Source organism: Puma concolor, chromosome B1, assembly GCF_028749965.1.
Source record: "Puma concolor isolate L17-30 chromosome B1, mPumCon1.1.hap2, whole genome shotgun sequence".
NCBI lineage: Eukaryota > Metazoa > Chordata > Mammalia > Carnivora > Felidae > Puma > Puma concolor.
Genome location: NC_141670.1, coordinates 20,867,763 through 20,893,106, shown reverse-complemented (window position 1 = coordinate 20,893,106; position 25,344 = coordinate 20,867,763). Strand labels below are relative to the sequence as shown.

Here is a 25,344-nt window from a genome sequence, read left to right as displayed (position 1 = left end):
GTAATTAAATCTCCTGTTCTGGTGTTTTAAAGAGCTGTATTGTACTTGTTCTTAATTTTGGCTGAATTTACCATGGTTTCCTCAAGCTTATCAAGATTCTAAATCATTAAACATACATTTACTAAGAAGTGAACAACGGGGCGCCTGGGTGGCGCAGTCGGTTAAGCGTCCGACTTCAGCCAGGTCACGATCTCGCGGTCCGTGAGTTCGAGCCCCACGTCAGGCTCTGGGCTGATGGCTCGGAGCCTGGAGCCTGTTTCCGATTCTGTGTCTCCCTCTCTCTCTGCCCCTCCCCCGTTCATGCTCTGTCTCTCTCTGTCCCAAAAATAAATAAAAAACGTTGAAAAAAAATTAAAAAAAAAAAGAAGTGAACAAAAGGGTTCCCTGCCTGGCAAACACAACTCTTCACACTGTAGGGTTCAAGCTCCAAGACACCTCCTTTACTTGGCGTCAGAGGCACTACCCTAATTTTCTCCTCCTAAATTCACAGGCTGCTCCTTGGCAAATGCGCTTGCTGGCTTCTCTGACCAACCTTCAAATGTGGAGGGTCATTCATGGCTCAGCCCCTCACTCTCTTCTCTTCCTACACTCATCATTTTGTTTAAAATCCATTCTGTTTGATGAAAACAGAGGAAGGAGTAGGGGGAAAGAGAGGGAGGCAAACCTTAAGAGACTCTTAACTACAGAGAACAAACAGGGTTGCTGGAGAGGAAGTGAGTGGGGGATGGGCTAAATGGGTGCCGGGCATTAAGGAGTGTACTTGTTGGGATGAGCACTGGGTGTTACATCTAAGTGATGAATCACTAAATTCTACTCCCCAATATTACACTATATGTTAACCAGAATTTACATAAAAATTTGGAAAAATAAAGAATTTAAAGACAGCTTCAAAGAAATAAAATAAAATAAATAAATACATGCATTCTGGGGATTCCTGGGTGCCTCAGTCAGTTCAGTGTCTGACTTTGGCTCAGATCATGATCTCGTGGTTTTTGGGTTCAGTCCCGCATCAGGCTCGGTGCTAACACCTCAGAGCCTGGAGCCCACTTTGGATTCTTTGTTTCCCTTTCTCTTTGCTCCTCCCCTGCTCATGCTCTGTCTCTTTCCTTCAAAAATAAATAAACATTCAAAAAAAAAAAATACGTGCATTTTGTTTGATGGCAAGCCCGACTAGCATCTCTCTCTCTAGCCTGTATCTTTCTCCAAAGCTCCACATCTGAATACCCAACCGTTAATTCAACAATTTGCACCTGTTTATCTAACTGACATCTCAAACTTCCTCCATCTAAAAAAACTTTGGGGCTCCTGGGTGGCTCAGTTAAGCATCCAACTTGGGCTCAGGTCATGATCTCCACTTCATAGGTTCGACCCTGTGTCAGGCTCTGTGCTGACAGCTCAAAGCCTGGAGCCTGCTTCAGATTCTGTATCTTCCTCTCTCTCTACCCCTCTCCTACTCATGCTCTGTCTCTCAAGAATACATAAATTAAAAAAAAAATTTTTTTTTTTTTTTACGAACTCCAGGCTTCTAGACTCACACCAATTCCTTCCCGTTCCAGTGTTCCTTATTCTCAGTAAAAGATCCGTCTATGCAGCCAAGCTCATCCCATCAAAAACCTAGCAGTCAGCCCTGATTCTCCTCATCAGCAAGTCAAACAGGCTCTCCCTTCAAAATATATTCCAAGAACAACTCTTTCTCAGGTTCACGATTACTCCAGGTCCAAGACACCAATTTCCTCTCCTGAAGGACCCAGTAAATCATTAGCCTCTTGATTCTTTAGAATACAATCTCCACAAAGCAACAGAAACAGGCTCTCTGCATTGTAACTCAGCTCATTGCAAATCTCTCCAAGCCCTCTGTGGGCTGTCGTGACACTTAACAAACAGAACCACTGACATAAAACAATTAGCAACACATTAGCCTTTGCAACAGAGGTAACAAGAAATATCTTTAAAGTCAAGAAAGTTCTCCCTGTTCCCCAGAAACAGAAAATACTGCTTAAACTTAATAGTCAACACTCAGATGCAGTGAAAGAATCCCTTAAAAAAAAAATCAATAACCATCCATTCATAAATCAATTGTGTTCAAACTAAATACTCTCTACTTACTTCTCATCTCATCAGACCTCCACAATCACCCTGGAGACTGGCATGGAAAACAAAGCCTTTGGTCTTTTGACCACAGATATTTTAAATTTCTGGTTTCACCTTAAAAAGAAAAGGAGACTGGAAAATAAATACTAAATTTTGAATACATTATACCCAGTCAGCAAACAGCTACCATTCTGAAAAGACTATCACTTTCAGACTGAAGTTCTTCTAGCCAGTATGGCTTCAACATAAAATGTGTATCAAATATATCCAAAGAGTTGTTAGTATGTTAAATAATCTTCCTAGAAACCTCTGTTTAAAAGGTCCACAAATGCATAAAAAAGAATAGTTACCAGTAAGTTGAATGAAGGAGGTGAAAGACCTACACCCTGAAATAAGACATGAATAAAAGAAATTGAAGTTGACACAAATAAATGGAAAGATATGCCAAGCTTATGAGTTGGAAGACTATTGTTAAAATGACCACACTACCCAAAGCAATCCACAGATTCCACGCAATCCCTATCAAAATACCAATGGCATTTTCTCCAGAACTAGAAATAATCCTCAAACTTATATTGAGCCACCAAAGACCCCAAATAGCCAAAGCAATCATGAAAGACAACAAAGCTGAAGGTATAACATGCCCAAATTTCAAACTAAATTACAAAGCTACAGTAATCAAAACAGTAGGTTATTACCACGCACGTGCACACGCGCATACACAGTGGAATAGTTTAGAGCGCCCAGAAATAAACGCACACTTACATGATTAGTTAATCTATGACAAACAAAGGCAAGAACATACAATGGGAAAAAGTCTTCAAAATGGCGCTGGATGTGGGAAACTAAGGCAAAAGAAAAAGTTAAATTTCCCTACTGCCTACAGCCCATTGATGAGTCCTTGAGACAGGCAGAGTGACCGTCCTCCTCTGGGAGCCCAGGTGCCTTGATGATGACACTTTGCTAGAGGCAAAATGCAGTATTAGTTTAACATTATCCCAAACCACCAGGATCCTGTCAGTCTACTTTAACACATAAAAATTCATTTGGAAATTTCTTCTATGTCTACCCCCCAAGGTACATGTTGTCAATCATACGCCAAGCTTATGGCCCATTGATATACATAGGAAGGTGTCATGACCAAGTTTTTACTAGACAGTAATAAATGACCTTTTCCTAACAACAGTTAGCCGCCTCCCCTCCCCCCCCCCCCCCCCCCCCCCCCCCCGCAGGATCCTGGAAACCTTGTTTCCAAAATACCTTGGAGGCTTATGCTATCTCTAACCCCTTCCCAACTTGAAGGTATATACATACATTTAAATCAGTCACCCAGTCACAACCCCAGTACAGCTCTTTCTGCCCACAGGTCCTATCACCATGCTTTAATAAAACCACCTTTTTGCACCAAAGACATCTCAAGAATTTCTCTTGGCTATTGGCTCTGAACCCCAACACTTCATTACCACATCAGTGCTGGGAAAACTGGATAGCTAAAAGAATGAAACTGGGCCACTTTCATACACCATGCAAAAAAATAAACCCAAAACACATTAAAGACCTAACCTAAGCCCTGAACCTGTAAAAATTCTAGAAGAAAACATAGGCAGTAATCTCTTTGATATCAGCATTAGCAATGTTTTCTGGATCTGCTTCCTCAGGGCAACAAAAGCAAAAACAAGTAAGTGAGACCACATCAAATTAAAAAGCTTTTGCACAGCAAAAGAAACCACCCACAAAATGAAAAGGCAACCTCTTGAATGACAGAAGACATACACATTAATATCCAAAATATTAACCAACTCCTACAATTTAGCACCAAAAGAGCAAACAATCTGATTAAACAATGGACAGAGGACCTGAGTAGGCATTTTTCCAAAGCAGACATACAGATGGCCAAAAGACACACGAAAAGATGCTCAACATCAATCATCATTAGGAAAATGCAAATCAAAACCACAACAAAATATCACATCTGTCAGAATATTGAGTATCAAGAAAATATAAGAATCGTCAATAAGGATGTAAAGAAAAAGGAACCCTCCTGCACTGTTGGTGGGAATGCAAAACAGTGCAGCCACTGCGGAAAACAGTATGGAGGTTCCTCTAAAAATTAAAACTAGAACTACCATATAATCCAGAAATTCCACTTCAGGGTATTTATCCAAAGAAACAACACCAATTTGAAAAGCTATATGCGCCCCTATATTTATTGCAGCATTATTCACAATAGCCAAGATAAAGAAGCAACCCAAGTGTCCACCAATAGACAAAAGGATAAAGAGGACATGGCGTATATATGATAGACTGTTAGCCATAAAAAAAAAAGAATGAGGGGTTCCTTGGTGGCTCAGTCGGTTAAGCATCTGACTCTTGATTTCAGCTCAGGTCATGCTCTCACAGTTGTGAGACTGGGCACCAAGTCGGGCATCCTGGGCTTGGAGCCTGCTGAAGATTCTCTCTCCCTCTGCCCCTCCCCCACTTGAGTATGCTCTCTCTCAAAAAAAAAAAAAAAATGAAGTCTTGCTATTTGCAACAATATAGATGAACCTAGAGGATGTTATACTAAGTGAAATAAGCCAGGGTAAAACAAGTATCATGACTTCACGTATATGTGTAATCTAAAAAACAAAAACAAAGCGAAACAGAATCATAAATACAGAAAACAAACTGGTGATTGCCAGAGGGGAGCAAGGTAGGGAGATGGGCAAAACAGGGGAGAAGGGTTAAAAGGCACAAAGTCCCTGTTTGAAAGATGACACAGGATGCAAAGTACAACATAGGGAATATATTTAATATTGCAACAACTTTGTAGAGGAACAGATGTTAGCTAGAGTCACTGTGATCGCTTTGCAATATACATAAATGTTGAATCACTGCTGTACATCTGAAACTAATACTGTGCATCAACTACACTTGAATAAAAAAAAAATGTATAGGTCTTTGTTTAAATGACCTGTCAGCCTCAAGTTTTCAAACAATGATTCACTTTGTGTTCTCAGGCTCTATAGGAAACAAGGGGCATCACTGTTTCCATTCGTCAACAATCCGTGACCAATATGAAATACAAAGGGTTTCCTTACAAACTAGAAATATATCCCAGCCTCATAAAAAGAATAACCTCCCCAAACTTGCTTTTACTGTATCTAACGTTTTTTAAAAGTCCGTCTCTATAACTTATAAAACTTATAAAAGTTGTAGAAGCCAGGAAGAAAACACTCCCTCTCCTCTACACTTTTCACACCTGTCTTCAGACACACACCCTCCCCACTTGACTGTGTCCTTATGGAATCATCTTCTGGCAGCAGGAAGGCAGCAGTGGCTCCATGCCATCCATGTCCTCCTGCCATGCTGTGACTATTTTTAGGCCAGCGGCCCCTCTCTGGTTCCTAACTTGGCCATAGGTAAACAGGAGGCAGTGAGAAACCCTTCAGAAGCCAGCCAAGTCCTGGTGGGATCAGCAACCCTCCACTACAAGACTCTCCCAAGGGCTACAGAGGGGAATGCCCTCTCAAGCATAGCGGGGTCGTGGACCTTTGCAGCCCAACCCACCCACTGCCCTCAGTTGGTCCTGCCGAGGCTGGGCTCCTATTCCAGATGCATGACTCATAGTACCCGTAATTTCACAAGAAAGAGAAGAGAAGAGAGAAAAGAGAGAAGAAAAGAGAGAAAAGAGAGAAAAGAGAGAAAAGAGAGAAAAGAGAGAAAAGAGAGAAAAGAGAGAAAAGAGAGAAAAGAGAGAAAAGAGAGAGAAAAGAGAGAAAAGAGAGAAAAGAGAGAAAAGAGAGAAAAGAGAGAAAAGAGAGAAAAGAGAGAAAAGAGAGAAAAGAGAGAAAAGAGAGAAAAAGAAAGAAAAAGAAAGAAAAAGAAAAAGAGAGAGGAAGAGAGAAAAGAAAGAAAAAGAAAGAAAAAGAAAAAGAGAGAGGAAGAGAGAAAAAGAAATCAAAGCTAAGATTTCCTACTTTAATGAGTTTTAGTTGATATGCTGGAAAATTTAAAGCAATTCAGCATTGAGATTTTTTTTGCCCCTGAAATGTCATGTCCAGTAGCAACACTGATATTTCAGATTTGTTAACAACCCTGGAAAGATGAAGGTATTGATAAAAATACACAGAGGAAATTTTAGTCACTTTTCAATAAAAGAATAATATACCCAGATAGTGTACTAAAAGTTAAGTATCTCCTTGAGCTATTTATAAATATAACCATATACTACAACGTCTATAATTGGTACAGGCCTGCCAGAAACACTAAATATATCCGATGTTAAAACTCTACACCATCACGGCTACACCTCTATTAAAGACAACTATAGTAACACAAATTTCAAGCTGAGTGGTTGGTTTTTCCAGCTCACGAGTAAAATGAAGTGTAAGAACAGAAACTAAGCTTGAATACATGGCAAGTGAAATTTGAAATTTCATCTTGTATCTTTCTTCCAAGGGCATCACGTCACATCTACATCTCATTTATCCCCAACTTGGATTTTGTAAGGACCTGTACACCTTTTGGGAACCCACAAGGTCACAGTATCAAGCATATTTGCTCTCCAGATTTCTACTGAGAACATTAAATGAAAATCTCATGAAAACATTAAGGACAACACAGTGGCTTGAGTTATTTGAGAAGACCAGCCTTACTCAAAAGGGGAGCCGAGGAGCAAAGATTCCCTCACTGGTCCTGGTGGGGACATCTGCTTCTTGGGAGCCTTTGGCCCTGAAAGGGAGCACACCTCTCTGTCAGATATTGTATCCTCTATCCATTTGGGGGTGGAGGATGGCTGAATATGAGTGTGGGCCAGGAGAATAAAGAAATACACCATGGAACTCAGGAAGCAAGAAACCCAGCCAAGCCCCCTCCCTCACCCTCATAAGCAGAATAAAATCTCACTGCTCCCAAACTGGCTACTTTTTTTCTCAGAATTGAGTGTAGGAAGAGGGAGCCTAGGGAATCTTAAAATCTGTCCTCAATAGACTTGGAGGAATAGTGTCGATCCTACATAAGATTCTCTCTCCCTCTCCCTCTTTCCCCCACGTACACACTCCCACTCTAAAATTAAAAAAAAAAAAAAATTCAATTTTAAAAAAAGAGCAAACATACATACTGTTGTGTTAAAAGAATTTAGAGGGGCCCCCAGGTGTTTAAGTCGGTTAAGCATCCAATTCTTGATTTCAGCTCAGGTCATGATCTCACAACTTGTGAGTTCAAGCCCTGCATCCAGCTCTGCGCTGACAGTGAGGAGCCTGCTTGGATTTCTCTATCTCTGCCTCTCCCCTGCTAGCGCACGCTCTCTCTTAAAATTAAATAAACATTAAAAAAAATGTAGAAATTCACAAATTGGGCCTTGTTTAGCTTTATATTTCTAAGGCTAATTTTTTTTTTTTAATTTTTTATTTTGAGAGACAGAGAAAGAAAGGAACAGAGAGAGAATTCCAAGCAGCCCCTACACTGTCAGCACAGAGCCTGACTCGGAGCTTGAACCCATAAACCATGAGATCATGACCTGAGCCGAAATCCAGAGTCGGACGCTTAACTGACTGAGCCACCCAGGCACCCCAAGGACTCCATTCGAAATGGCAATCTGGAGCTCACTTACAGCCAACTGATCTCAAAGTGACCAAAGCCAGGATCTCATCTCTGGGCTCTCATCTGCACAGATGTGTGGGTCCTGATGGCATGACGGGCTGGCCCACGGTTTAAAGGCAGACATGAATGCAACGAAGATTTCAAGTTAGAAACGGGAGAGAAATGTTCTACCCATGCCCACCTAAATCATATGTGTGGAATTCAACAGCCCAATTTTTTAAAGTCAAGAAATTTCAGGATCTACTTATGCTTTTCTCCAAAAGATTTCAAACCCTGGGTAAAGCATTTTCATCAGTAGTTAAACAAAATGGGGTGCCTAGTGGCTTAGGCAGTGGAGCGTCCGACTTCAGCTCAGGTCATGATCTCACAGTTCATGGGTTCAAGCCCCGTGCTGGACTCTGCGCTGACAGCTCAGAGCCTGGAGCCTGCTTCAGATTCTGTGTCTCCCTCTCTCTCTGCCCCTACACCACTTGCACTCTGTCTCCATTTCTAATATAAATAAAAACATTAAAAAATAAAAAAGTTAAACAATGTCTCCTATGGGATAACTTTCTAATTTAGCTTTTATACTTAAAATGGCAGTGTGATTGACCTTAATCCAGATTTGCAGTTTAGAAAGACTCTAGCCCTACCGTTCCATAAACGTAAGATGTTGTAGTTAGCTATCTGAACCTTACCAATTTTCTTACCACTATTCTCTTAACAATAAAGACTTCCAAGCATGAGATAGTTCTCATGTACCTTTTTTATATTCAGAACCTCCAATTAGCTACAAGAATCCCCTACAACAGTACTAGACCAGTGCCAGAGAAGCAAAGTGGGGGTCGGTTGCTTCACGCACCATTGCCGCCAATTTCCATATCCCAGCTGGAAAGTGACCTTTTACTACAAGAGCTTCCATTCACTCAACAAATGCTGATTATTTGCTTACTACTTGCCATCTGCTCTGCTAGGGACACAATGGTGAAGATAGTCCCTGTCTTTAAGGAGCCTTGTAAGAGCCAATAGTGCAGTTAAGACAGGAAAGCACCAGTAAGTCATTACAGAATCTGCTGAGGCAGACCTGGAACGCAGACTAAGGAAATCCAGAGGACGGACTCCGCTGGTGCAGATATGGGGAGAACAGTTAAGTGTAGCTCCCTAAAGTTGATCAAGTTTGGAGGGAGAACAATGAACAGGCGGGTTGGCATTTCTGAGCCTTTCAGGTTTTACCAACTAGTAATATTTCCCCTCCAAAAATCTGGAGGGGCGCCATGAGAAAGCCAGGTCTTCATTTTGCTCCTAAGGACACTTAAAATGTCATCGAGTATGGCTGACATAATAGCTGAAAAACTATCTGAGGCTTTGAATGTCAAATCAAGAGATATGTGAGAAAAAGCTGGGTAAAACCGTGCCAGCCCATCAAAGCTGTCAAGTGAGGATGATCTCTCTGACACACTGTCAGTTCCTCCTCGTCTGCCCATGGTGCCAAGTCCATGAGGCCAGGATCAGGGAGCAGGCAGCCACCTCTTCCATAGAGATAAGAATGTCCACACACAGCACTTCAAAGTTCTCAAAGTGTTCTCATGGTCATCCTCCCAGGTGATAGCCCCATGGGAGACACAGGACCCATGACAGACCCCTTCTTCCCACATCTCTTCCCCTTTTGCAGATCTTTCCAGAAGTTGACTATGTTGCCCAAGAAACAGAGTTAGTAAATAACAATGGACATTAAAACCCAGTTTCAATAGGTCTTCTCAGTCTCCTTGCACCTTCCTTCTGACAGTTAACACGGGTCAAGTAACATTTGCTAGGCACACACCAGCTCCATGTAACTGCCTAGACTTGGAGGGCATGCGTTACTGGTAGAGAGCTCCCTCATGTACTCGGTTACTGGTCACCCACCTTGCTCATAAAGGCAAAAATAATCTTGGCCTCATTTGCCTCCTCTAAAAACCGATGCAATAGTAACAACCCATTTCTTAGGATTGTTTTAATAGGTAAATGAAATTTTTTGGAAACTTTCTAACACATACAGTCCTTACTTACTACTGTTATACTGGCAACAACCTTGTGAAACAAGCTTTATTATTATCCTCATCATCACTGATGACCAAACCTTAGCAACTTGTTCAGTCAAGACAACTTTCTGGGGAGATGAACATGTTCTAGATCTTGATAGCTGTGATGGTCACACAGATAGCGATTATACGTCAACACTCATAGTTGCACACTTAACCTAGCTGTATTTCATGGTACTTAATTTTATTATCGATTAAGATTTCTTTTTACCTATCACGTGGCCAGTAAATAGCAGTATGTATATTCCAGAACACATCTATTAACTCATTTTGGAGCCTTAAGAGGTTTTCCTGGTTCTTGTTTTATAATCTATTTTCCAACTAATCCTACTGAAAATCTTGCATGTTGACTACACCAACTACTATTTTTGTCTAATCTCAAGGACATCAAACCTGCCCTACTTATGCAGTTTTACATTTTACTATTTGCTCTTGCATATATGCACCTAAGCCCCCCTAGAGGACTAGGTCTTTGCCCATGACCGTGTAGGGCACTACAGCCACAGACCCAAACTGTCACTTTGAAAATCAATTTAAGGACCACATAGCAGGGACCTACAGTCTCAAACCAAGAGACCTCTGAGGACCTAAAATAATACCTTATCTTGGTCAGCATTCCTTCAACGCTTTTTTTTTTTTAATTTTTTAATGTTTAGAGAGAGAGAGAGGGAACAGAGGGTGAACATGGGAGGGGCAGAGAAGGAGACACAGATTCCAAAGCGGACTCCAGGCTCTGAGTTGTCAGTACAGAGGCTGACACAGGGCCTGAACTCACGAACTGTGAAAACATGACCTGAGCTGAAGTCAGATGCTTAACTGCCTGAGCCACCAGGCACCCCATCAAGGCTTTTATAAGCCACTTAATAAAAGCACTATTCTAAGTACTCCTGATGCAGAAGGGAAGAAAATTAAATTCTTACTCTTGTAGAAATTATGAATTCCATAATCAAGTAAGCTTTTTCATGAGAATCAGTAAGACGTAGGAGAGTCAAGACAGTAAGACTACGTTACAGGACACTACTGAGCCCATAAAGAGCTGTCTCTAGAAAAGTAAGCCACTAAAACCACGCCACCATGTACACACCGTGCCTGTCACGAAACATTGTCAAGGACTGGACAACTGGCTGAAGAGTAACCTGATGTAAAGACTCTACATTCTTTTTTTTTTAAAGCATACATAGCTGGTTAAAGGAATTACCCCAAAGGCAGTACAAACTGTTGTATGGAAATGGGGTTAGACTGAGTACACAGGGCATTGTTTTATTTATTTATTTATTTATTTATTTTTAATATATGAAATTTATTGTCAAATTGCTTTCCATACAACACCCAGTGCTCATCCCCAAAGATGCCCTCCTCAGTACCCATAACCCACCCTCCCCTCCCTCCCCCCCCCCCCCCCCATCAGCCCTCAGTTTGTTCTCAGTTTTTAAGAGTCTCTTATGCTTTGGCTCTCTCCCACTCTAACCTCTCTTTTCCCTTCCCCTCCCCCATGGGTTCCTGTTAAGTTTCTTAGGATCCACCTAAGAGTGAAACCATATGGTAGCTGTCTTTCTCTGTATGGCTTATTTCATTTAGCATAACACTCTCCAGTTCCATCCACGTTGCTACAAAGGGCCAGATTTCATTCTTTCTCATTGCCACGTAGTACTCCATTGTGTATATAAACCACAATTTCTTTATGCATTCATCAGTTGATGGACATTTAGGCTTTTCCATAATTTGGCTATTGTTGAGAGTGCTGCTATGAACACTGGGGTACAAGCGCCCCTATGCATCAGTACTCCTGTATCCCTTGGGCATTGTTTTAAGCTAAACTTAATTCTTCCCTGGAAAGTGTTAAATGCCCATGACCAGCTCCTTGCGTAGAACAGTTCAGACAGTTGCCCTATCTCTTCAAAGTCCACTTGGCTAAAAGGAAACAATTTTCCATTTGAATTCTGCCAAGTCCAACTGAAAAATGCCGTGTGCAGAGTTACGCAAGTTGGCACCTCACATCGTACCTCCCAACCTTCGTTAAACATCAACTTCCTGTACCTTTTACGTGGAAAATGATTACCTAAGGTAGGCTCTCCCCCTGGCAAATAAGAGTTCCTTAACAGAAGGTCAGTATATGTACAGATGTAACCCATAGGAGCAGCTCCAAGGAAGAAAGAGCTGACCCCTCTAAAATGGCCTACTTGTCAGGCCCTCATACCATGTATTCCTTAGAAGCCATTTTGGTAATACAGAACTATTGACCTTTAGGGCTAGAAACCATGACTGACACTCAGGGTGTAACTGTGGTTTTACAGGACAGTCTCTTCCCAGTTCTGATGGACCCCAGGCCTCACCATCTAGTTAAATTTCTACCTGGGATTAACTCCACCTGCCCAAGAATTACCTGCCTCCATGTAGTTTCAAATAAGGAAAAAGGATTCAAGATATTTATGGGAAAATGTGTTTCAGAAAAACAAGTATTAGCTCCTATTCAACATATATGGCCTTGGATAGCTATCTGTAAAATGGGTACATTTTACAATGTATTACTGTATAATCAAATGATTCATAGTACTGTTTTGTTAGAATTTTCTTTGGTTCTTTTTGAATAAAGCAGTATAAAAACTGTAAAATGTCACAGAAATGTAACAGACCATTGTAATGATCTGCAACTATCAACTTTCCATTTGTGCTACTGATCTTAGTGGCTTACAGGATTTAACATTCTGGTTTATGTTCTGCAGTTAGAAGATGGAAAAATAACAAGCCATAATTCTAAGCAATGTCATCTGAAATGTTACATTCTCAAACTAGGATGCTTTTGATCCCACTTCACCAATATGGAGACAATCCTAGCAACAGTCATTACTTTTTATGGCTTTAGACGTAGTCAAGGAACAGCCTGATACTGGGAGCACGGAATAGACCAGGAGAGAAGGCTTGGGTCCTAGTCCTGGGTCTCTAACTTACTTTTCATAATATAAAACATTTATGCAAATAGTTCCAGTCAATTTCCTCATGTATAAAATAGACCTCTCCCAACCTGTGCTGTCCACCTTACAAGGGATGGTGTGTTAAGTGAGTGAAAAGGTTCTTAATGTCCCATTTCCAAGGCACTATCCAAAAACATACAGAGTTATTGTTTCACTTTGATTTTAATCATATTTGTGTGGAGCATGTGTTTGTGTGTGTGTGTGTGTGTGTGTGTGTGTGTGTGTGTAAGTGGCAATCCTGGATTTTCATCTCCTTTTGCTTTGATTAAAAAAACACAGCTCAATGGGGCACCCAGGGAGCTTAGTCAGATGGGCGTCCAACTGTTGATTTCCGCTCAGGTCATGATCTCGTGGTTTGTGAGTTTGAGCCCTGAATTGGGCTCTGCACTGATATCATGGAGCCTGCTTGGGATTCTCGCTCTCCCGCGCTCTCTCTCTCTCTGTTACTCCCCTGTTTGTGCACCCTCTCTTGCTCTCAAAATACATCAATAAAATTCAAAAACAAAAAACAACAAAACCGCAGCTCAAATATAACAAATTATCTTAATAAATTATCGGGAACTCACTAAACTCAAACTCCGAAGAAAATCAAGAGGTGACGAAGCTGGAGTCGAAGAATAAATACACTCAACTGTTACTGGTATAAACCAATTCTTTTTTCAGGAAAAGTGATCATGCTCTTGTACCTGGAATTGAATTCCCAAAAGAGAGCGGCATCCACAGACCCAAGCAACCACCCTATCAAAGTTCGGGTGAGGAAATTAAATGAAACTTCCTAGCCATGAATCAGAAGAGAGGACATATATTTGGCACTGTGGTAGAATAACCCCAGGTGGCAGGTGGCAGGTATTATCCCCACTGTCCTCATGGGGTAACGGGGTGCAAAAGAAACTAACTTAACGAATCCACGTGGCTAACACAGAAGATCTCAGACATGAACCCAGCTTGGTTAAATTCTGAAGTCTGTACACTCCTCATTAAACTCCTGTACCCAATGTACTGGACATCAGTAACATTTTTTCCAATTCTACCACAAAGTATGTGTCCAAAGTTTCAAACTGGACATCAGGGTGAGTAAAATCCAGCTAAATGTTGAAATACCTCCATTATTCCAATCTTAATAAAAACAAGATAAAAAAAAAAACAATACCTTGTCCTGGAGGCTTATACTTCTATCACTTAAGCAGAAAATAATTTTCATTTGATTGTGTACATTTCAAATTTTAAGGTTCAGCAGAATAAGAGCTAACCATTTTCTGACACAACCAGTCATGCTCCAAACATAAAATCATTTAAAGTTTTTCCTGAAAAGAAAATGCAGCATTTTTCCTATCTCCATTCCCATTTTAATGACTAGACCACCCCTCTTATGCTGGAAGTAAAATGAATTGGTAAATTCCTCCACACAGCTGCCATTAATAGCTCCATAAAGCACGATCAGAAGTTTTTAAGCCTTAAATTAAAAAGTCAACTATTAAAGAGCACAAAGTCAACTTCAATAACCAACAAGTTTTGTGGGCCATCAAAAAGTTTTAGAGAAATGCAAAACTGCTCTGAAATAAATCTTACAAAGTCCAAGGAAAGAAAGAACAATCCCAGACTGAAAATTCATCTGAATTGCTTTTTAAAATGTAAATACAGGGGTGCCTGGGTGGCTCAGTCCGTTAAGCACCTGACTTCGGCTCAGGTCATGATCTCACAGTCCGTGAGTTCGAGCCCCACATCAGGCTCTGTGCTGACAGCTCAGAGCCTGGAGCCTGCTTCAGATTCTTTGTCTCCCTATCTCTCTCTGCCCCTCCCCTGCTCATGCTCTGTCTCAAAAATAAATAAAAACATTTTAAAAATTAAAAACAAAAAGAAAACATAAATACATATTTCTGGAAACAAGAAACAGCCCATCTGTAGGAGAAATGGTTAGCCTGTGATGGTCTGCACCAATGGAGAATGTAATCAATTATCACAAGTGGAATTAATCCGGTACAAGTATTTGCACATGAGTTTGCCAGATGTTCTGAGACTGGCACTTTATTATGAAACAGAACTGTAACTCCAAAGAAATAGGAACCTCATACTTTGTCCTAACTCCTACCAGCTTTCAGAAGGACACAGGGCCACCAGTGAGGCTGCCTCTCTAGGTTTGCTGAGTCTGTCACAGGGGGTGAGGGACAGGACAAAGAGGAAAGTCTAGAAAAGCAGTACGTGAATTATTATCTCTGGCTTAAAAGACCTTCTAGTAGCTGTGACTGATGCAAGAAAGAATTTCAAACTCCCATGCCATTAGTCTCTAGATGATTTATTCCAGGCTACATCTGGTGCAAATCATGACAAAAGTGCAAATACACCCGACATCATCAGGTTTAGACCCTGTCCTCAAGAAGCTTACAAGTTTCAACAAAAATATGTTGTAAGAGGTCACTAAAAAGATTATCCAGAGCAAGTAAGTGAAACTAGACAGCACTGCTAAGTATCCTGCTTCTCAACAATTCTGAGAGTAATCACGATCCACCGTTAAGGATGAAGAGCCTGTAGGTAACCAAAAATGTGAAAACAGACTTAGCTTTACCAAAATTTGCTCAAGGTCGCAGGTAGAATTCTCAACATATGGCACAATGTTAACGATCTGGGAAGAATATTTCTAGGACCCTCGACACTAACATTTTCAATACTGCACTTTTCACAATGGTTGAGGCTTTTCTGCTCACCCCTCTGAGAATGGGAGCCAATTCTTTTTTCCACGTCTGTGCCCTTCTACCTTGCACAACCAACATCTGGACCACAGGGAGTGCTCAATACATAGTCTGAAGCTTGCCACACAGTTTTTTAACAGCAAGGATTCTTACTCGTGCCTTGTATTTACCATTTAACATGAAAACATAATTCTAACTATGTAACACTCCACATAAATGGGTTCTACATATGGAGTCCAGACTGAAGATCTAATAAAACCAGTGCGTTTTTCTTGCAGATAGAAAAATGTATGCTTTTTCACCCATTTCTCATTTCTCCAATCCTTCTGACTCTATCACCAACAAGTAGGAATTCTGGGACCCTCGCCTGAATTATAACCTATTGAGTTAGATTAGTAGAAATGCGCCCATAGAGTTCAATTCCCTAGTTTGCCTAGAATAAGAGGACTATAGTATAGCAGGTTACTAGAGAACTAAAACACAGGCTTTTCATAGCACAAGGTGTTTTAACTGGCACTTATTCTGGCAAATACAACTCAACTGACTTGACAGGGTGAAAAGGGGGAGGAGATCATTTTTGAATGTCTGCTCTTACATGGCTTATATCTACACAAGCTTCTATTTTTGATCCATGCAGCTTATCAAGTGAGTTTTGTTTTAAAAGAAGATGCAGTTTTAGGGGTGCCTAGGTGGCTTAGTCAGTTACGCATCTGACTGGATTTCATCTCCAGTCATGATCTCATAGTTCATGGGCTTGAGCCCCACAGCAGGCTCCACACTGTTAGCTGGAATTCTCTCTCTCCCACTCTCTGCCTCTCTCAAATATAAACTTAAAAAAGAGAGAGAGAACATGCAGTTTTAACTTGATGTCAATTATTAACAATCATGAAAACCATCTTAAGACACAAACTTAAGAGAATTTTTCATTTGTCACTCAATACTTCTAAACACAAATGAACTGTTTATCTGAAATAAGGTGAAGAAATAGTGACATTTTCTTCAGTATTGGTATATATGTAAATAATACCCAAATAAATATTACCAAGTTTTTCAATTTTTTTTAATGTTTATTTTTGAAAGAGCGAGACAGAGCATGACTGGAGGAGGGGCAGAGAGAAAGGGGGACACACAACCCGAAGCAGGCTCCAGGCTCTGAGCTGTCAGCACAGAGTCAATGCAGGGCTCCAACTCATGCATGAACCGCGAGATCATGACCTGAGCCAAAGCTGGACGCCCAACTGACTGAGCCACTCAGGTACCCCAGCGTTACCAAGTTTTCAATGCAAAAAAAAGGCGTAGAAGTAACCCCGCAGCCAAGACGTAACAAACACTGCCAGTGTTATATAAGCCAAAATTATATAAGCTTTATGTTTAAACAAGAATATATTTTTACACCTCTCCCTCCTACTCTTAACAACTGCTTTCTCAATGCCAATTTAGGGCACCAATGTCCCTAAATGTTTTAGTTAATTGTAGAAGATCAGGGGAATCGTGGTTGATTGGCCCATGAACATTAATTTTCTTTGCAATGACTATAAGTTGAGAAGGTGCAAACATTTACACGTATTTAATAGAGTGAAGGAGCACCTGGGTGGCTCAGCCAGTTAGGCGTCCAACTTCAGCTCAGGTCATGATCTCGCAGGTCTTGAGTGTAAACCCCGCATTGGGCTCTGTGCCGACAGCTCGAAGCCTGGAGCCTTCCTCGAATTCTGTGTCTCCCTCTCTCTCTCTCTGCCTTTCGCTCGCTCATGCCGTGTGTGTGTGTGTGTGTGTGTGTGTGTGTGTGTGTGTGTGTGTGTGTGTGTGTGTCTGTCTCAAAACAAACACCAAAAAAATTTTTACAGAGTGAAAATACAGAATTTGATGGCTTTAAACCCCTCTCTCCATGGCACCTTACCTTTAAGACTGACACGTTCTTAGTCTGTTTTGTTCTGCTCTTTTTCTTCCTGTGCACACACAATGCCAAGCTGGCCAGACCTCCCCTTCAACTTAGCACAACTCTTACTGCAACATGAAATGGGTACAATTTCGGGGAAACTACACTACCTGGAAGTTAATTTCCCAGTGACCACTTTGCCCTTTGCTGCTACTTTGAGAAACTTACGTACTACCTTCACATGACCTTCAATGCTCACAAAGAACTGAGTCAACCCTACTAACAAGTAAACACGTCTCCTCAAGACAAACTTTAACGGACTTTAAAACGATCTTTAGTTTTACAACTTCAAAATGAAATAAAACATCTGTTAGAATAGTGGTAGGATTAGTGATTTTTCTTACTTTTACTCATGCAAGTAATACATACACAGAACATTCATGAACTTAGATATACGACTATTAGCAAGACTTAAATACAGTTTATCTTGAAATATTTTCTCTTCAATATTGGGCATAAACTGCAGGCTAAGGAAAACCTGCTAGTTTTTTCAATTTTTTTTAAATGTTTATTTTTGAGAGAGAGAGAGACAGAGTATGAGAGGGGAAGGGGCAGAGAGAGAGAGAGAGAGAGAGAGAGAGACATGCAGAATCCGAAGCAGGCTCCAGGCTCTGAGCTGTCAGCACAAAGCCCAACACGGGGTGTGAACTCATTAACCGTGAGATCTTTTTTTTTTTTTTTAATTTTTTTTTCAACGTTTATTTATTTTTGGGACAGAAAGAGACAGAGCATGAACGGGGGAGGGGCAGAGAGAGAGGGAGACACAGAATCGGAAACAGGCTCCAGGCTCCGAGCCATCAGCCCAGAGCCTGACGCGGGGCTCGAACTCACGGACCGCGAGATCGTGACCTGGCTGAAGTCGGACGCTTAACCGACTGCGCCACCCAGGCGCCCCATTAACCGTGAGACCTTGACCTGAGGTGAAGTCGGATGCTTAACGGAGCCATCCAGGCACCCCCAACCTATTAGCTTTAATGAATAAATGAGGTGGGGCACCTGGGTGGCTCAGTCAGTTGAGCAACCAACTTTGGCTCAGGTCATGATCTCATGGTTTGTGAGTTCGAGCCCCTTGTCAGGCTCTGTGCTGACAGCTCAGAGCCTGGAGCCTGCTTCAGATTCTCTGTCTCCCTCCCTCTCTGCCCCTCCCCCACTCATGCTGTCTCAGTCTCAGAAATAAACATTAAAAAAAAATTTTAAATAAATGAGGCTATTTGGGAATCAAAGATAGAGATGCAAAAATGGAATTCTGAAGGGCTTGAAAGCTATTAAGTAAAACACCTCTAGATTCAAACTGGCTTACTACTCTGTATTTGTTGAGCAAACCCTTTCTTCCTTGATTGTGTCAACATGATACATCAGGGCAATCACCAATTGCAAAATACCTTGCTGTGTATGAAAGTGAAGTTTTACTGTATTTGTCTACAGAGTAAAGATTAGCCCTCAAATCTGTCATCCCCAAAATGGAAAAATCTTTTTCATCTGGAGCCAAATGAACAACAACAAAAAAAAAACATGCATTAATATCCTGGATAACTGCCCACATAGAAGAGTTAGAAATGATTTCAAATAACACTGTGGCCATTTCAGCAATCTTGTAGAAACTTGATTTAGAAAAATACATCTTTAAAAAAAATTTTTTTAACATTTTTGAGAGAGAGAGAGAGTGGGGGAAGGGCAGAGAGAGAGGGAGACACAGAATCCGAAGCAGGCTCCAGGCTCTGAGCTGTGAACACAGAGCCCGATACGGGACCCAAACCCACGAACTGCGAGACCTGAGCCAAAGTCAGATGCTTAACTGACTGAGCCACCCAGGCGCCCCTAGAAAAATACATCTTTAGAAGAAGTCGTTGGCCAGTCAAACTCAGTGACTCTGTTATAACAGATTTCCCTAAGTCAAGTTTGGGGAACCCTGCTTAAAGCTGGCTTTTCCAAACCAAATCTCAGGCTGGTGAAGTCATACGCCTTATGACCTAGTCCTTCAACTACAGCCCACAGTCACTCACCCTCAGTCTCTCTTCACCTCTCTAAAGGCCACAGCCACTGCTGTCTAAGTCCCTGCCAGGCCAGTGGGGGAGGTCACCTCGTGGTAGGCTCACCTGCCTGTAGAGAAAGTTGGGGTGCATTTTTAAGTGCCCTCACACACACACACAGCACACCAACCTCATCTTCCTGGCTCACGTATGGTCCAGTGGTTTATTTGTGGGTCCTCAGACATGGAGAGCACCCTCAACAAGGCTTCTAAAAGTTCTCAGGGTGTACTTAAGCTTCCATAGTATGGAAAGAGAACTCAAGTCTGGGAAGTCAGGAGGCTTTTTTCCCCTCTTTCAATAGTTTCATCTATCAATAATATTGGAAATTTGGGACAACTTTTAAACTACATATACATCTGTCTAGATATCAAGACTCATCACCAATTCAGTATGGAACTGTAACAATCATTGCACAGAAAAATACTACTACTACAAATGAGTAAAACTAGATGGATGGTGAGCCTAGTTGACATTATCACAGAACAACATACCTCAAACATTTTTGTTCCCTGTAATTCAAAACTTTCTGTTCTGATTATGAGGAATGTTGTTCCTAATGGTATATACAATGCACAACTATTACTTATCAACAAACACAATCTGGTTGACAATGGTCTCTACTCCAGTACATACAGGTTGTTCTAATGGATCTGAAAAGAACCTTACTCAAAATTAAGGGTACATGGGGGTCAGGGGGGATTCTTTTAAAAGTCATCTTCTGCCACGGTCATGTATTTAAGCTAGGATTCAAAAGTGTTAATTATGTTTTTGAGAAAGTCAACAGACTTGGCTACATAAAAGTCTAGAATATCTCTAAGTCAAAACCACTATAAACATGTACTACTGGTCTTTATAAGGCCAAGACATAATGGGGAAGAAAGATATGCAACATGAAAGGCAAAAGATTATCAATCCATAAGAGTTCTTACGAATAGAAAGATATTAATACCCCAATAGAAAAAAATGTGGTCCTACATTCAATTAAAAAGGAATAAAAATTAAAAATAACAATTTTTTTTGGTATACATAATTTGTAATAAAAGAAATGGAAATTTAGATATAAAGAAAGCACTGTTCACTTATAGAGCTAGAAGAATTATTTTTCCAGGATGCCTGGGTGGCTCAGTCATTTAAGCTTCTGACTTCCAGCCTAGGTCATGATCTCACAGTGAGTTCAGGCCCTCATCAGGTTCTGTGCTGACAGCCCAGAGCCTGGAGCCTGCTTCAGATTCTGTTTTTCCCTTTCTTTCTCTGCCCCTTACAGGCTCATGCTCTCTCTCTCTCCTTCAAAAAATAAACATTAAAAAAAAAATTTTTTTTAAGAATTATTTTTCCTTTTAAGAGTGATTCCCCATATTACAACATTATAGTAACACAAGGACTCTCAGAGTGCTAGTGGGATCATACTTGGGTAAAACATTTTTTGCAAAGCAAATGGTCCATCTGTCTCCAGAGATCTTTGAGCCATCAACTGTATTTCAAGGACTCCATCCTAAGGAAATATGCCCTGTAGATAAGGTTTTATAAAGGATATTTGTTGCAACAGTATATATTTAACAGTAACTGGAAATAAAAGTTCAGCTTATAAACAACCATGTTACCTCTATATAATGTAATATTATGTAGCCACTACAATAAAACTCTTGCAGAACTGTAATGATATGTGAGCTTTTTCCTCCTAAGTTATGCAGGAAAAAAAAAATCAGCATGCAATCTGTACATGTATAAATGTAATTATAAAAAAATAAACCTATTTATGTTATGTATTAACAAGCATGAAGAAAACATTGTGATTATATTTGGGTGGTGGAATTATTTAACACTTATACTTTTTCTGAATCTACCTTTTTTTTTTTTTTTACAGCAAGCATTACTTTTGAAATTGGAAAAAAAGCCATTTTGAGGAATGTTGTTCCTAATGGTATATATAAGGCACAACTATTTCTTATCAACAAACACAATCTGGTTTGCAATCGTCTCTACTCCAGGACATAGAGGTTGTTCTAATGGTTGTAAAAAGAACCTTACTCAGAATTAAGGGTACATGGGACATGCTTTCTAAGTGCTTAAGACTAGTAACTGAAATACCAACAAAGAAATCTAGCTGGAATTTTATAACCCTATGAAATAATCCCAAATTGCAACCATGTATTACTGATACAGAACGGTAAGGCGCAGCTCTTCTACAAGCACTATTTTCTCCATATAAAGACAGTCTTAAGAAGTGGAAAAGTTGGCACGAGTTAAATATATCTTAAACTCAATTTCACTATGTCTTTATTTCTAAGGAGAAGTAGTTCCAATCGTTTCTTTATGTAATTTCTTTATGGAATGCTGCATTTAAGAAAAATATCAAGAAAAAGAACGATAAAGAAAAAGAAAAATACCAATAAATGCATTTAATACACTGTAAAGCACTATACAAATAGGGAGGGCAGCACTATTTCAATTTAAATTGTCCATCATTTCCTGGCCCAATGATCCCTGACAAGCTAGTTGGTCTACCTTATTGCATTTCCAAGCGCTTCAGTTCTTCTTCAGGTTAACCACACACAGTTATCTGGGTGTTATCTAGACTCCTTAAGGAGGCCATAGGTTCCCAGGAAGCAGCGACTCATTTCCTTTTTATTCCCCTCCCTCGCAGATTGCCTCCCTCCTTCCCTCCACTCCTCACACCTGCACCCCACCCTCCACCCCCAGGGCTAAGGATTTAGTGTGATGGAGATTGAAACCCCTTCACCTGGCAAAACCTGAACGCTGCCGGTTACACCCTCCCCCGTTCTGCCTAAGACTTTGATTTTATTCAAACAAAACACACTGGATTTCCTTTCTTAGCACAGCCACTGCTGAATACTCCGTTGTAGTTAACAGAGTATGTGAAAAATTACGTGAAAATTAATCTCTCCTATTCTTACTCCAAAATAAATTACTCCAAGTCAAAGGCAACAAATAACTTAGCAGCAAAGAGTACGTCTTGAAAACGGAGAAGAGGATGTAAGGTAAGAAAACACATTAGTCGTCAATCAGGTGACCTTACTTTGGAACGGATTTTTCTAGAGAGCTAGGAAAGCGCAAGGGAGCTGCAGGAAGAGGGCAGGCTCGGGACGGAGGGCCTTGGGAGTTGCAGCAAACCTCAGGAACGCCACATTTTCAGCCCCGGGTGCTTTAGCTGAGAATGGGCCCAAACGAACCGCACCGCGCGAGGCCAGGACTGCCGGCCCCGCGGGTCAGGTGTCTGGTGGGTGGCTTCCGGCTGAGCAGATGCCTGTCAGGCTGAGTCTACTGGAAACCCCTCGGGTCACTTTGAAGGTGACAGCTACGGAGAGCCGCATCCGTCCCCGCCGCACCAGCTGAGCTGACCCCACGTGAGACCCGCTCCCCGCAGAGCCTCCGCTCCACTGCGGGTGCCTCCCCGCTTCTCCCCAACTTTGCCCCCACCCAAGCCCCGGGAATACCCGCCCCCTCCCTCAAAGCCAGTCCCGTCACCCTGTGACGGTCGCGTCCTGGAGGTCCCCTCGCCACCCTCGCCTGAGATCTCCACCTCGGACAGGCCGGGCTGCGGGAATCGCCTCAACTCCGCGCTTACCCGCAGCTCCTCCCTCCTCCTCCTCCTCCGGGAGCCGAGACGCAGGACGGGGGAAACCAGGACTGCAAGCCCGGGCGCCCTCCGGACCCCCGGCGGAGGCGCTCCAGGCCCACCCCGGAGGCCCGCGGCGCAATCAGTGCCCGGCGGGCAGCGTGCGCACCTGGGGACACACGGCCAGGCCCTCACCCCACCCCCGCAGGCCAGCGGAGGCTGCAGCAGCCGGGCGGGAACCCGGAGTCCGGGGCGTCCCAGCCTCCCCGCCTCCCGAGCCGCTGGGGGTGGAGCAAGGGCGGGGAGTTCGGGAAACTTGTAAATAGAAAAGCGCCGCCGCCTCTGCCCCCCCGGGCCCGCAGCCTCCCCTTCCAGGCGGCCCCAGCCTGCGCCTTGCTGCTGGAGACAAAGGGCAGGCGGCGACCAAGGGGGGGCTGTGCCCCGAGACACTTGCTAGTCGCTCGTGGCTGTACCTCGGAACGCAGGCCAGGGCGGCCCCAGCCGCGCTCCGCTCGGCTCCGCTCGGCTGCGCTCGACTCTGCTCCGCTCGCAGGTTGGCGGGCTCAGCCAGCCGTTTCGCTGCCCCCTCTTGCGCTCCCGCGTCCCAGTCCCGAAGCCCCGCACGCTCCGGGGCTAAATGCCGACGCGCCCCAGACCCGGGCGTCTGCCCGGGACCGCGCTGCACCTGTTGCCACGTGCGACGCGGCGCCCAGGGCTGCTGACCGCGCACCTGCCTGAGCCGCGCGTCCCCAGATCACGCAGGTCCCCGCGGGGGACTGGAGTTGTGCCTACTCCCGGCTCTTGCCCCCTCGCTTATCCGTGCGAGCTCTCTGGCTTCCAGCTAGCCGTGGGGCATTGCAGCGAGGGCGGGCCGGGGGTGGGGGGAGGGAGTGGGGAGGTCGCAGAATGATCGGGGCGGAGGTGTGCTAGGAACCAGCACTGATGGTCTCTTCAGAGTGTAAGACTCCTGGTCTGTTTTAGCTTCGTCCTACTAAGAAGTTTGCTAGCAAACACCTAGTAAAGGTTAAAGAAATGAGCTCCAGCTGTTAGATCTTAGAATAAAACGTGTACAGAATACAACACCAGGGAGATCAACGAGGCCGACCCACTTTTCTCTAACCACAAATGAGGTCCTTTGCTAAAGTGAACGAATTTCATCCATAGCTGTCCATTACGTTCATAAAATGTTTTGTCCTATTGGCGTATTTTTAACTGTTAAATGTCAGACAACCTGAGATCAAAATCTTAAATATCTTTTTTTTTTTCTTTAAGTTTAGTTATTTTGAGAGCGAGAGAGCACGTGAGTGAGCAGGGGAAGGGCAGAGACAGGGAGAGAGAGAATCCCAAGCAGGCTCTGTGCTGTCAGTGTGGAGCCATAAACGGGGCTCGATTTCATTAACCCTCAAATCCTAACCTGGGCTGAAACCAAGACTGGGTGGCTTAACTGACTGAGCCACCCAGGTGCAGGAGACCAAAATTAAAACAATAGTAATAATTAACTGGTTGGGACTTGCTAAAAGCTTTTTAAGAGAAATAAGTCTTTTCAGAGAATTAATCTGAGGATACTGTATTTAAGTTTTCTATACTATCAACATTAGATCAACTAACAGATGTATTGTCATTTATAGTTGCAGACTTTTCATATGTACAATGTTCCAATATTTCCTCAATAAGACCCAAGACCCGAGTACGTAGATCAGTTTATTATCTCCATTTTTCAGTTGAAGAAAGCTCAAGTGACTTACTGAGGTCACACAACTAGCCAGAGGTAAGTGCAAAGGCATCCGGCCTAAGTCATGACCTAGTCTTTTTATTCTGCTGTGTGACAATTCTTGCTTGCTTTTGAAGTACTTATTTCAAGGACAGACATGGAACGTATCTAGGACTTTAGGAAAAGGCATACGATTATTTTTAAGCAGATACAGCTTTAAACACCAATGAATGATTCTCCCTTATGCAAAAGCACTAAAACCAAAACCCAAAAACAAACCCACTGACATAGTTCCTGCAAGTGAGGGGGCAATTATGCTAATTAGCAACATGCCTCCTTCCTAAACAGAATAGTCCTAGTGTTAAACATATCGTTTAATCTTTATAACCCTTATGTGACCCAGGTGATTTGGTCCAACCCCCCATAGTTCTATTGTGTGACTTAGTTATATCTGTAAATATAGAACCTGTTTTACTTCATTTTTCTGAGGGATAAATTGCAGGAAAGGAAAGAGAAAAAAAACACCCCTCACCTAAGTAATTAGAAGCAACTTCTGTGGTCATTGGGAAATCTGAATCTTTGCTTCTAATTGCATGCACATAAAAACAGAAGTTACCTTCTAGGGACATCATCAGGGACTCTGTCAAGGCAAATATGCTTGAAATGGGGCCTGCTGACTTTTCTTTCCATGTTGGCT

General features: G+C 42.3%; 1 protein-coding gene across 6 annotated transcripts in view; it reads right to left on the bottom strand.

Annotated features, from left to right (window-relative positions):
- Positions 1–23,729, bottom strand: part of MTUS1 (microtubule associated scaffold protein 1) — a 173,261-nt gene extending 149,532 nt beyond the window's left edge. For 2 of the 6 annotated variants that reach the window (XM_025932939.2, XM_086702852.1), the window contains exon 1: positions 22,946–23,241. The gene's annotated coding sequence lies outside the window, so the exon portion shown is untranslated. Of the gene's footprint in view, positions 1–22,945; positions 23,251–23,409 lie in introns of those variants that run through there. The other 4 variants (XM_086702850.1, XM_086702851.1, XM_025932940.2 and 1 more) reach the window with 4 other exon arrangements.
- Between the last annotated feature and the right edge of the window lie 1,615 nt (positions 23,730–25,344).